The 14,836-nt window shown below is 33.3% G+C and overlaps 1 pseudogene; it reads left to right on the forward strand.

Annotated features, from left to right (window-relative positions):
* Positions 1–12,911: 12,911 nt before the first annotated feature.
* LOC112859170 (U6 spliceosomal RNA) lies at positions 12,912–13,026 on the forward strand (annotated as a pseudogene).
* The last annotated feature ends 1,810 nt before the right edge of the window (positions 13,027–14,836 follow it).

A 14,836-nucleotide genomic window follows, 5' to 3' on the forward strand; every position in this document is an offset into this window, starting at 1 on the left:
AAATGGCTTAGCTTCCCTTTTCTGTATCAACTCAAAAGCTAAGACGATATTTCTTATTTTCAGTGTTATACACCCCTTCAAAAACACTTGTTCTGAGATTTAAATATCCTGAGTGCAGTGAGATCTCAGTGGATTAGAGGAACTTTTGAGCTATAAAGGGAAGGCAGTCCCATAGCTTCAAAGGTGAAGCCTAGAAGGGTGAACTATATTTCCTCCAGTGTAGACTAAAATCTCCTCAGAAAAGCAGGCAATTCCAACTGCATTCTCACTATCAGAACGCTTATTGCTGCTCTAATGTGTTCCTGTGGCACAAGGGAGAGACTCTTCACTGGGTAATAGCCTCACTATTTGCAGTATACACGTTTATGTAAGTCGTGGTCTTTTTCTTGGTGGGGTGTGGGGGATGGAGATTAATATTTATAACTTGGAGTGGATGTAAATAATAGTGTCTTGCACAGCAATGTTGATGGTTACACTCAAGTCCACAGCCACAGGGCCTATTCTGCTTACTCCAAGTCACGGCTCAGAAGGTCCTAAAAACAGAATCCAAAGATGCTCCTTTGGTAAGGGTTTCTTTAAAAAACAAAAACAAAACACAAAACAGGCAAACAAACAAAAAAAACCTGTATGAATGATGACAGTCTGACATTCATATGACCCAAGTCATATGATTGGAACCAGCTGACTGAATTGTCGGTGATTTTGTTCCATTCTTTCTTTGTATAATGTTGCCCCTGAAATAACAGTACACTCAGTAGTCTTTTCTAAGAACTTGTAAAACCAGTCTTGGATTGAGAAATTTTAAAAGGGCACTAAAGAAAAGACTTGTAAAGACCTGAAATAGCAGATGTGAGAAAGAAAAGGGCTTGCAAGAAATGACATGAAAACCAAAGTATTTTTCTCCTCAAATCTTGTCTTTTTTCAAGTGTATAATTACCTTGATGGCTCAAAGCATTAAGGATATTCCTGTAAAAAAGTTGTTGGTTTGGAAATGAGGCACCTGGGTACAATAATCGTACATACGATTATAATATATAAAATATATATAAAACAAAAATACTGCAGTGAAGGGCCACCACAAAATGTTAAAGTGAAACTGTCAGTAATTTGGGGGCAAGAATGAATAATTTTAAATGTGTAGAATCCTAAGTAGTTATTAATATGGCTGGAAAATAATGAATAATGACACACTTACCTTTTTTTTATATTTGCGGATAGTCGACATTTAGCAACAGGGTGACTTCTGTAAGGTTGTAATTTGGAGAACAGAGAGCTACAACCTTGCTGTCATCTCTAGCATTCAGTGTAACAATTTCTAAGAGTGAATAATTTGTAGTATTTTTTTCCTTCATATTGACAACTAGTTTTGATCATGTCAAGATTTCACCTATTGTCTAAATATCATATAAACATAGACTGAAGGTCTACAATTAATAATTTAAGTTACAACATGCATTACTCTTTCCTACCTTATTGATAGTGATGTTGAAAAGATAAGTTTTAAACTTAAAAAATTGTATCAAGATTATTGAATAATGAGTTCTTTAATAATATATACAGTAAAATAATTGCAGGGGAGTAATATGCTTAATATGTGATGTGTATGCTATTTCTTTGTTGACTTTTTCATCCCACCAATTATTGTACAGTTAATTAAGATATTACTGTATGCTGTTTATGATCTTAAAATGCCCAAGGATTTTATTGGAATTTGTACCCTCCAAAGAGCACTTTATTAGAACTATAATAATACCATAAATAATCATTGTCAATCTCTTTTATTTTACAACTTTATTATTTTTCTAGGTAACATTAATGATGTGAAAGTAAAGCTACTATAAACTGAATATCACCTACTGGCCTTTGGTCTCTTTATCATCTATGTAATTTATTCATGATTATAATACTAATATTTATTAGCTGTTCATGGGCCAGGTATAATATACATGGACATAAGTCCAAAATAGCTTCTCACCATTACCTTGAAATTTGTGAATTGAAGAATGCCTGGGAACCACTGTGTCACACAGACAGACAAATACATACACCTACCAACACTGATGGTATTCTCCATGCCTAAATCATACAGTGAATCCATTTATGTCTAGCCAAAAAAACAAACACAAAAACAAAAACAAAAACAAACCCAAAACCTAGAAAGAAACCAAGAAACTCTAGAAACTCTGGTTAACTCTGGAAACCCTAGACTTCTTTCATATGCCTGTGTTGAATTTATATGATTTAGTAGACCGTGCAGAGAGCTTTATGGTAAGACTATAACCTCTCTTTTCAGGAAATCTGGAGAATTAGCAACTCTGAAAATCCCTCCCACTGAAAGAAAACCAGATTCGGTATAAAATTTGCTTTCTAATGCATTCCTGGGATCATAAAGAGTAAGAAAAATCTCCCAGATTCATGAATAAATGAAGAAAGTAATTTAATAAAACAAAAATATTTGAGCTATTATCAGCGTGGAAGCCTTGCACCTTAGACAAACCTGACAGGCAAACGTGAGACAAAATATATATTTGGTAAGCCATGGTCCTTTGAAGCATACAAGAACTAAAACTCTAACATTAAGTCTGGAATTTGGGACAGAAGTAAAATTAATCTAGATTGAAAGAGTTTTTGGCTCTTTGAATAAGCAAATGTAAACCTTTTTTTTTTCTTTTTTTTAACAGTGAATGTAATATAGCTCTTAAGATTCTTATCAATTATGGCTAATCAGTATAAGCTTATAATAAAATATCGCAAATACATATAGAAACAAACAAGAGATTAGAAACCAAAGATTTCAGCAATGGAATTATTTGATAATATACAATTTAAAACAAAAATGTGTAAAATAACAAAAGAAAAATGAAAATGAATCACAAAATGAGAAAGGGAAATATGATTTTGAAAAGCAATTTTATAAAAGCAACTTGAGAGAAAAAAATAGAAATTTAGAAATAAAAATATAATCACTGAATTATAAATTCATTGGATGTCTCAGTGTAAAGGTTAGAGACAACTGAAGAGAGCATTGTCATTCTGTAGACTATATTGTATGGTATAATGGAATAAACTTAGAAGTTATTCACAAAAGCAAAATTTTCTGAAATGATAGATTTTAAAAATGTTACCCACATATTTGAAGAAAAAGATAAACCAGGGGCACCTGGGTGGCTCAGTCAGTTGAGCATCCAACTTCGGCTCAGGTCATGATCTCACAATTTGTGAGTTCGAGCCCCATGGGCTCTCTGCTGTTAGCACAGAGCTGGCTTCAGATCTTCTGTCTCCCTCTCTCCCTGCCCCTCAGTGCTCATGTTCTCTCTCCCCAAAATTAATAAAACATTAAAAAATAAAAGATAAAGATAAATCATAATCAAGATGAAAAATAATTAGAACTTTAAAATAATAAAAATGCTAGATATTCAAATGTCGGGAAGAAACAAAAATAGTGAATTGTAGGAAATTTAAACAATTGCAGGTCCTTATTAGAGTATAACAAAGGTTACAAATTAATGAACACAAAAACCAACTCAAGATGTTAAAAATATTAGAATTGATTCAAAGAAATTAGAATGAATGTAATAATAAAAATCTAAAATTTTTGAAAGAGTAAACAAAAAACATAATTACTAAACAATATTAACATATTATATAAATCATGAAGCAGACAGAGAAGAGCCAAAACATACAGAAGAAATAGACATAATAATTTCATAAGGACAAAAAATGTTAGAAAGGAATATGAGAACTTTTCTTGTAAAAATAAATGTGAAATGTAGACAAGTTACACAAATTCCTACTCAAAAATAACTCATTAATTCTGCAGAAGGAGGGGGGAAAAAACCCCGAACAGGTCAAGGTTATCAGAGAAAAGTGTATATAAAATATATAAAATTTTTCCCTTCAAAGACAAAAACTAATTCTTGTTTTTGGGAAAATGCTATTATAATTTTAAAGAACAAATTATTTTAACTTCCTAAAAATGTTCCCAAAGAATAAATAAGAGAAATACTTCTTAATTCACATTATTAACTTATTTGAAGTTTCATAGCAACACTAGATAAGGAGTGTACAGAATGGAAGATTTAAGACTTTATTAACTCACGGAACTAGATGTAAATATGCTAAAAATATTAGCAAACAGAATCCAATAATTTCTATATATTGGTATATATTATGACCAAGTTGGATTTAGTCCAGAAGTTCAAGAATAATATAAAATTAGTAAACTGATATATTTATTTTACTGCATTATAGAATGGGGAAAATTATCATTATCCTATTAGATGTTATAAAATACATTTGATATAATTCAAAACACACTCATAATAAAAATTATTTACAAAATATAAATATTGGAGGAGTTTCTTTTTTTTCCAATTTTTATTTAAATTCTAGTTAGTTAACATAGTACAATACTAGTTTCAGAGTAGAATTCAGTGATTCATCACTTCCATACAATACCCAGTGCTCATCTTAACAGGTGCCCTCCTTAATAGTCATCACCATCTAGCTTGCCCCCCACCCACCTTTCTCCATCAACTCTCAGTTTGTTCTCTTTTTTTTTTTTTTTTTGCCATTTATTTATTTTTGAGAGAGAGAGACAGAGAGACAGAGTGCAAGCAGGGGAGGGGCAGAGAGAGGAAGACATAGAATATAAAGCAAGGTCCAGAGCCAGGTTCTGAGCTGTCAGCACAGAGCCCGACACAGGGCTTGAACTCACAGCCTGTGAGATCATGACCTGAGCCAAAGTCGGACACTCAACTCACTGAGCCCACCCAGGCACCCTGAGTTTGCTGTCTATCTTTAAGAGTCTTTTATGATTTATTTCCCTCTCTTTTATTTTTTCTCCTCCCATATGTTCATCTGTTTTGTTTAATTCCACATGTGAGTGAAATAATATGGTATTTGTCTTTCTCTGACTTATTTGTTGTAGCATAATGCACTCTAGATCCTTCCACATCATTGCAAATGGCAAGATTACATTATTTTTGATGGCTGAGTAATATTCCACTGATCTATATTTTCAATGCAATTTTATTAACTTCCTGTTGTGTGTGTGTCTAATTTGACAAGCTAATTCTAACATCTATATGAAAGAGTATAGGAACAAGGGATCAATAATTGTGAAAATAGTCCAGAAGCAGAACTGGCCTTGTAAGATACCTGTTTTAGTCCATTTGAACTAAACAGGATATCACTAGATATTAACCGGCTTATAAAAACCTCATAGTTCTGAAGGCTGGAACCTGGAGATCAGGCTGCCAGAATGGCTAGGTGAGGAACCAAATTCAGGCTGCAGACCCTCTTGCTTAAGGGGGCTAGGGAGCTCTGTGGGATTTCTTTGATAAGAGCACTAATCCCATTAATGAGAGTTCTACTCTCACGACCTAATCACTTCCCAAAGGCCCCATTTCCTTATACCATCATCTTTGGGGGTTAGAATTCCAACATATGAATTGATGGGGGGGACACAGACATTGAGACCATGGTATTGTAAAACTTGTTACACAGATAAAATAAATAAGTTATTATGGAATTGATTCAGGGTTAAAACTAACTGACAATGCAGGGTCCTAGAGAAACTCAAAATTGACCCAACCATGAAATGATTTCTCCCATACTTACTGTGTTCTTTCTATCCCATAGAAGTGTATGCAACCCCAGTAGGCACTCAAAAGTTGTTGAATGGCACTCACAGGATTTGTGACATATGTAGCACTGTTGAAAACTGGGAGAAGGACACAATTATTCCATGAATTATTCTGGAATGATTGGTTATTCCTGTATAATGGACTCCTGGCCAATTACTGTATAGAAATAAGATCTCAATATGTTGGATTTTTTTTTTAATATTTTAATGTTTATTTATTTTTGAGAGAGAGAGAGAGATAGAGATAGCATGAGCAGGGGAGGAGCGGAGAAAGGCAGACAAAGAATCCAAAGCAGGCTCCAGGCTCCAAGCTGTCAGCACAGAGTCCAACGCAGGTCTCAAACTCAGAAGCCATGAGATCATGACCTGAGCTGAAGTTGGATGCTTAACCGACTGAGCCACCCAGGTGCCCCACGATATGTTGGATATTTAAATGTGAAAAAGAAAACCCTGTAATTTTAGATTAAAAAATATGGGAAAATATAGTTATGATCTTCAGAAATATTTTTAAACAAGTATTAAATGTTCTAAACTTAAAATATTGAAACATTTCAACATATTGAAATTAAGAAATTTTATCTTTCAAAAAGCATGATATGATAAGCTGACAAGCTGTAAACTGGAGAAAATATTGAAATATACACAACTGAGAAAAATAATTATACATAGTATGTAAAGAATTCTTTTTCCTTTTTTTTAAGGTTTATTTATTTAGTCTGAGAGAGAGAGAGGAGGAGAGAGAGTGCAAGTGTGTGCGGGGGAGGGCAGAGAGAGGAGAGAGAGAATCTTAAGCAGGCTCTACACTCAATACAGAGCCTACCATGGGGCTCGATCTTACCACCATGAGATCATGACCTGAGCCAAAACCAAGAGTCAGACAAACTGAACCGTCCAGGCACCACCAATATAAAAAATTCTTACAAATCAGTAAAGAAATAAACAACCTGATATAATAATGGACAAATTATGTAACTAAACAATATTTATAAATCCTGAACAGTAAATAAAGATATGGAGACATGCTTACCTTCCTTAGTAATCAAAGAATTAGTAAGTAATACTACAATGCTCTACAATATTATACCTGCCAGATCACAAAAATTATAACTGCCATTACAAGTTTTGGTGAGTATATAAATTAATGAGAATTAATGTATGTTGCTAGCATGGTTTTAAAGTAGTACAATTCTTTTGGAAAAAAGTTTGACATTATCTTTTAAGTATAACATTCCCCACACTCAGCAATTCTATTTCTATATTTATACCATAGAGAACCCTTACATGTGTGAATCACAAGAATATTTATGGTATTATTCTCTTACTAGCAAAAACTTAAGATACTGTAAACATCTATCAACAGGAAAAAGGAAAAATAAAATGTGTAGTTATCACATAGCAGAATCTTAGATTATAGTGAAAATAAATACAGTTTTTTGAAACCCCATGAATGAATTTTTAAAACTGCTGAGTGATATATCATCAAACTATTTTTTTAATTTTTTCTTAATGTTTATTTATTTTGGGGAAGGAAAGAGAGACAGAGAACGAGTGGGGGAGGGGCAGAGAGAGGGAGACACAGAATCCGAAACAGGCTCCAGGTTTCGAGCTGTCAGCACAGAGCCCGACGCAGGGCTCGAACTCACAGACCACGAGATCATGACCTGAGCTGAAGCTGGATGCTTAACTGACTGAGTTACCCAAGTGCCCCTCAAACTATTTTTTTGTTTTAAAGCAAAGAAATGGTAAATACAAATTTGAAGGGGGAGTCACCGGTGTTGGAAAGGTAGAAGGATGGGATCAAGGAGACACACACCCATTGGGGACACAGTAATGATGATGCTCTATTTTATAACTATAATGGCAGACTTGTGAGTGTCCTTTTTATTATACTTTATAACCTGTATCAGTACCAAATGTTACATAATTAAATTATACCTACATGATACATTTTAGAGTATTCATCAAAGCTACACACAAGGACAAAAATAAAGTCATCTGATATAGACTAAACTCTGAACTATACTATACACTCACAACCACTGATTGTTATATGTTCCTTCCAAATTAGTGACAAAAATAATTGCCTTTCTGTATTGTTTTAGGAAGACGATTTCATCTACAAGTACCAATAATAACATTTAAAATTTATACTGAGGTAATAACATATCACTACCTTCTTTTGCGACAAACATCTTGGTAATAAGAAAACTTTCAATAAGAATGCTTGACTTGAGGGGCGCCTGGGTGGCTCAGTCGGTTAAGCGTCCGACTTCAGCTCAGGTCACGATCTCACGGTCCGTGAGTTCGAGCCCCGCGTCGGGCTCTGGACTGATGATGGCCCAGAGCCTGGAGCCTGCTTCCGATTCTGTGTCTCCCTCTCTCTCTGACCCTCCCCCGTTCATGCTCTGTCTCTCTCTGTCTAAAAAATAAATAAACGTTAAAAAAAAATTTTTTAAAAAAAAGAATGCTTGACTTAAAAACAAGGAAAAAAAGAATCTTTGTGATGCTTTTAAAAAGGGATCTGCTTTTTCCTTGGTCCCATTTCTACCGATATTTCAGAAAAGCAGAGAAAATGAGAGCTTTCAAAATGGCATATTTTGGCCTTTGGAATATTGTAATTATTTTCTGTGAAAATATATCTGAAAGCAGCTTAATTCTAATTTAACTATAAGAAAATAAAAATGTAATTTTTTTCCAAAGATATTAACCCAATTTTCATAAATGGGAAATTGTGAAGAATAAGATTTAACTATTATTAGCAGATTGGGACCATAGACTTGTAAGTATTTTTAACTTTCTTATTTTTTATTCATAGATACCTAGGGTTCTTTAGAATGGATTTCTTCTCAAAATCTCAAAGTTCAATAAGTGTTCATTAAACCTCTGTTGATATTAATTATGATTTGAATTATGTAAGCTTGCTGCTAAAAAAAAATCTTGGGGTTTTTCTTCAATAGGGCCACTTTCGGTTTCATGGTGTCACTCTGGGTCTCTAATCCTGATACAAAACTCAGCAGTCAAGCTCATCATGTAATCAGGATGACATGTCTGATCTTAAGGATGGTACATTTCCAAACACAAAATCCAAGAGAAACCCAATAATGGATAAGACAATACATTTTACTAAAAAATTTAAAAGGAGAAGGAAAGGGGAAAAGATGATCAAGGGTTTCTGACTTGAGCACTTCAATAAAAGTGATGTAAATATTCACTGCAAAGAAAGTAGATGGAACTACATGAAGGCAAGATTTTAGGATCAAGTCATTACTTTGGTCTGAGTATGAAATATCTCTGAGACAAACCAGATGGCGACATCTGGTACTCAAAAGAGAACTCCAAGCTGGAGATACAACTTTGGGAAGTATTGGTGTATGTATAGCTGAAGCTGTGGGTATGGAAGAGCTCTCCCAGGGAGAAAGTCAAAACTGAGAAGAAGCCCAAAGAGAATTGTGATGAGTACACATAGGGAGTTAGTTTAAAATGTTGGCTCCGTCCCACCCCACAGGTCCGCCCTGAAACCCAGGAACTTGTATTTTTATCAAGCAAATGTTCTCTTGGATCAAACCTTAAGAGAGGCTAAATAACAAGGAGGAGCTAATCTTTAGTTTCCTTGAGTTTAACTGTTTCAATACATGCATCTTATTTTATTTCTAAATTAATGTCATGTGTCTTTATTACACGAATGAGGGAATCTTGAAGGAACATAATGACGACGTACAAGAGGGGTTGCAAATATTTTCAGCTATGAAAGAACGTACTGTGTAAAAAAATCATACCTGACTATATACCTGAAAATGGCTAATTTTATAAATAGCATAATTATTTATAACTACAAATATTGAGAAATATGCCTAGTTTATGGAGAGCAACTCTCTCGCTACTCAAAATACAAAATCACTATTCAGATGAATTACAATAGAATCATGTGACTAGGTGACTACTTATCCAATCTTCTAATTTTGGTGTATCTAAATTGCTCCAGAACAATCTAGCAGAAAGAATCTGCTTTAAAAAGGTAATGCTAAAAATATTTTTACTGAAAAGCATACTAATCTAGTCTGGTTTGGTAACTAAAAATTTAAGTGTTTTGAGTGTACTGATTTTCCTAAGATGGACACTTCAATTAAAGGAAAATCATAGTATCAGTAAGAGTTTAATCTTTTCACATCATAAAAACTTGAATTTTCTTACTGGAAAAAACTGTATGTTCATGATTGTCACTCTTGTGTGTTAATAATATGAAAGAAATAGAATAATGAGGTAAAACTGAAATTGAATTCACACCCAAGTAATAAGAAGTCATGGTGAGAATAAAATATTAATAGAGACTAGATGGAATATAGCTAGATTTTTCATTTTCCTAATAAAAGATTCTAAAATCTGGTGTATTTTAGAAAAGTCCTTGATTGAAGCATTCAAAATTACAAAGGACACTTTTTTTTTAACCTTGTCCCATAATAAGATGAGGACAAGAAGATACTTGATAAAAATAAGAGGCAGTAAATTCAGAACAAATTGAGGTAAATAATGCCTTATGAATGTGTATAGTCAACCTGTGAAATTCATTGACCGAAGAGGTCACTGAGTCAAATACTATGGTTGGATTTAAAAAACAGCTGGGTAATTTTATGACCACTAATAGCTTTGGGAGCTCTGCTCAGCAAGCGGAGATAATGATAAGGGTAATCAAATCTCTTGTTTCAGGATGTAAGTTACCAACGGGGGGTTGTCCAATTCAATGCCTTCCTTTCGTCCTCTGGACATTTCTCATAAACACCCACCTTCAGGGAGGTGCAGCGATGGATACTGGTGTTGTTATTCAGCACTTTTATGCTGAAGTTTATAGATGCCTATGTGTTCTTTCACCTTCATCTGAAGTATCTGTAATGTAGGCGCAGCAAAAACTGCTTTGGAAATAGTATGTTCCATGATTGTCCCGATAACCAGTGGTTTATACTTTTGGCAGGGGCCTTAGAATATTGCTCTCATGACTTGTCAATTTATCAAACTGAAACAGTTTGAAACTTGGCAAACATTACATTTTGAGGGTATGAGACTCCATAGTGTCATTTTTTTTTTTGTATACCATTATGTAGTGTATTAGTGAAGTTGCCGTTCTTTTAACACCTCATTCTAAATGTGTTATGTTTTAAAGACAACACGTCACAGAGTTTTAAACTGTGTTCTTATTTAGAAAAATTATTGATTGGATTATGCTACCTTTTTATCCTTAATCGGTATCATAGACCAAATCTTTTTATTTAATTTATTTTTATTTAATTGAAGTCAAAATTCAAGTTTTAGTGTTTGAATTTTTTTCACAGTAAAAATATTTTAATAACTTTTTTAAACTTTTCTTATTTTTGAGAGGCATAGAGAGACAGAGAGAGCAGGGGGGAGGGGCAGAGAGAGAGGGAGACACAGAATCTGAGGTAGGTTCCAGGCTCTGAGCTATCAGCATAGAGTCCCATGCGGGGCTCAAACCCATAAATGGTGAGATCATGACCGGAGCCAAAGTTGACGACTTAACCGATTCAGCCACACAAGTGCCCCCACAGTAGAAAATTTTGACAGAAAAACAAAAACCTAAAACTTTGTAATCTTAAAATACAGAATAACTATTCCTGTTGGGTATACAATTATACATGGCACACACACACACACACACACACACACACACACACTGTCGTGTATGTGTGTATGCATGTGTGTATATATATACATATATATATATATACACGTATATATAGGTGTGTGTATATACATGTGTGTATATATATATATATACACGTGTGTGTGTGTGTGTATATATATATATATACACAACACACATCTATCTATGTATGTATATATATCTATGTATATATATATATACACACACACACACACACACACACACATCTATCTATCTATGTGTGTGTGTGTATTTGCTAACTTGGTTAAATTGGGAGCATGTTATACATACTATTCTATAGCTTATCCTTTTTAAATAACAATTCATCATGAACAATTTATAATTAGGTTAAATATTTTTGAATTCTGTTTATCATATACCTATACTATAATTTATTTTACCAATTTCCTCTTTGGACATTTAGATTGGTTGCAATTTTTCACTGTCATAACTGTAAGAAAATCTATGGTTACTTTTCTATTATTGGTTAAAATAAATACACACTATTTTTGAGGTTTTTGATTCATATTGCCAAGTTATTTTCCAGGGACATTGAAAATTTTACATACTATCTGTTTAAAAGAGTATAATTCCCTTGAACAATCAAGGGATTATACATATATATATGTGTGTGTGTATGTATATATATATGTGTACATGCATGTATACATATACATACATATGTGTATACATGTAACATATACATACATACACACATATTAATATTTATTAGCATTATTAGTAAAATAGTAAAAATGGGGAATCTCATTAATGATTAAATTTTTGCATCTTTGATTATTTGCACTTTTAAAATAATTTCCTAAGTTCATTGGTCATTTGTATTTCTTCTTTTGTGAATTACTAGTTCAAGTGCCTTTACTATTATTGAAATTTGGATATATTAACCTTTTCCCTTCTATTTGAACATCCTGTTGTTATTAAGCGTATTTGTAATTTGTTTGCATATATTTCCCAGTTTGTTGTTTACTTCTCATTTTACTTATGATGTATTTAACTTACAGAAGTTTTTTTTTTTTTTTTCTGTAGTCATTTCCATCAATCTTTACCAGTTTTTTTCACATGAATAAATACTCATTCTGATATTTACCTCTATTTTCCTCTTGTGTTTGATTATTTCATTTATCATATTTAACTTCTTAATTTTTTTAACATATATTTATTATTGAGACACAGAGAGAGACAGAGCATGAGCATGGGAGGGGCAGAGAGAGGAAGAGACACAGAATCCAAAGCAGGCTGCAGGCTCTGAGCTGTCAGGACAGATCCTAATGTGGAGGCTCGAACTCACAAACTGCGTGATCATGACGAGCTGAAGTCTGATGCCCAACCAACTGAGCCACCCAGGCGTCCCTATCATATTTAACTTCTTAGGGGCGCCTGGGTGGCGCAGTCGGTTAAGCGTCCGACTTCAGCCAGGTCACGATCTCGCGGTCCGTGAGTTCGAGCCCCGCGTCAGGCTCTGGGCTGATGGCTCAGAGCCTGGAGCCTGTTTCCGATTCTGTGTCTCCCTCTCTCTCTGCCCCTCCCCCGTTCATGCTCTGTCTCTCTCTGTCCCAAAAATAAATAAACGTTAAAAAAAAAAAAAATTAACTTCTTAAAAGAATGATCCTATACAGAGAAGATTATCATGGCCCCTATGCCAGAATGACACACAAATTTGTGAGGTGAGGTGTTCCATATTAAAAAAAAAAGGAGTGCTCTTAATTTTTTTCTGCTTTTTCATAAAAATAGAATTATCTGGGGGCACCTGGGTGGCTCAGTCAGTTGGGGGTCCAACTCTTGATTTCGGCTCAGGTCATGATCCCAGTGTCATGGGATCAAGCCTCGTGTTGAGCTTCCCAGAAAGCATGTAGCCTACTTGAGATTCTCTCTCTCTCTCTCTCTCTCTCTCTCTCTCTCTACCTGCCTGCCCCTCTCCCTCACTTGTGGTCTCTCTCTCTCTCTCTAAAAAAAAAGAAGAAGAATTATCTGACTCTGCTTTTTACCTTCAATAGCAAATAATTTCTGGATTAATTAATAAAATATTATTTTCTTTCTCCACTGATTTAAAATCAGATCTTCACTGTATATCACATTAATGTCAATAATTAAACCAGCTTCTGAGGTTTCTATTGATTTTAATATCTTTTCCTGCATTTCACATTATTTAATTTTATATTGTATTTAAATATTTGAGCATAAATATATCTTTTATTATTTTTCACAAAATGTTGGGTTAATCATTTGTTTCCTGATGAAATGTTAAATTATTGTATTATTTTAAAGAAATATTAAATGCACATTTTTTATTTTAAATTTTTTAGAACTTCATCTTGTTAATATTTGAGTAGCCAAACCAATAGCACTCCATTTATTTTAGTATTTTATTTTATATAATTTAGTAAATTCTGTAGCTGTATCATACTGTTTGTGTGCTTTATAAATTTATTACAGAAAACTTTATATGTGCACACTTATTGAAATAAAATATATATTCTACTGTATTTTCGATTTGGATATTGGTTGTAGATAGAGAACCTCTTGGTGTTAGTCTTGTTGACTTTCTCTATTGATTTTCTGCTGTCAATTTCATTGATTTCTCCTTTAATTTATTATTTTCTCCTGCTTACCAAGGATTTTATCTGTTCTTTCTTTTCCCTTAGTTTCCTAAGATGGAAGCTTAGATTATGGATTTTAAGTCTTTCTTCTTTTCTAATATATATATATATATATATATATATATATATATTCAATGCTATACATTTCCCTCTAAACACTGATTTCACTGTATCCTACAAATTTTGATAGTTTTATTTTCATTTTCATTTTGTTCAAAATATTTTTAATTTCTCTTAAGATTTCTGCTTTGACCCATGTTTTATTTAAAAGTGTATTGTTTAACCTCCATGTATTTTGGGATGTTCCAACTATCTTTCTCTTACTGATTTCTAGTTTAATTCCATTGTGGTCTGAGAGGAGACATTGTATGATTTCTACTCTTCCAAATTTTTAAGATGTCTTATGGTCCAGTGAAATATATATGTTTAAACTCCCTTTTTAATATTTATAACTTTCTTCTTTCTTCTTTTTCACTTTTGCTGCCTTTCATTTTCATTTCTTTTTCTTTTTTTCTCCATCTTTTCTTCTTACCTTCCTTTGTATTTATTTGTGTTTCACAAATTTAACCATTATTAAAAGCAACCGTCAACTGGTGGATTTTATTCCTATATGTTTTATCACTTAATAGTTATTTAAGTCTGTGGGGCTAAAAGATAGGTTTTACTTCCAGTTCTTTTATAATCTGATTGTATATTGCTTTAGTAGCTCACCTCTTTCTTCATCTACCTTAAGCAGATTGAAATTCCATTCTCATTGTATTGTGATTTTCTTCTAAAAATACCAATACATTTTCTTCAACAAATGGGTGAACAAACATTTGGACCAATGAATGTTGATTCTCTTGTTTTATGTCAGATTTTATGGCACTTTCTGAATTTAATCCTAATTTCCTGGAG

This window comes from Puma concolor, chromosome B1, assembly GCF_028749965.1.
Source record: "Puma concolor isolate L17-30 chromosome B1, mPumCon1.1.hap2, whole genome shotgun sequence".
NCBI lineage: Eukaryota > Metazoa > Chordata > Mammalia > Carnivora > Felidae > Puma > Puma concolor.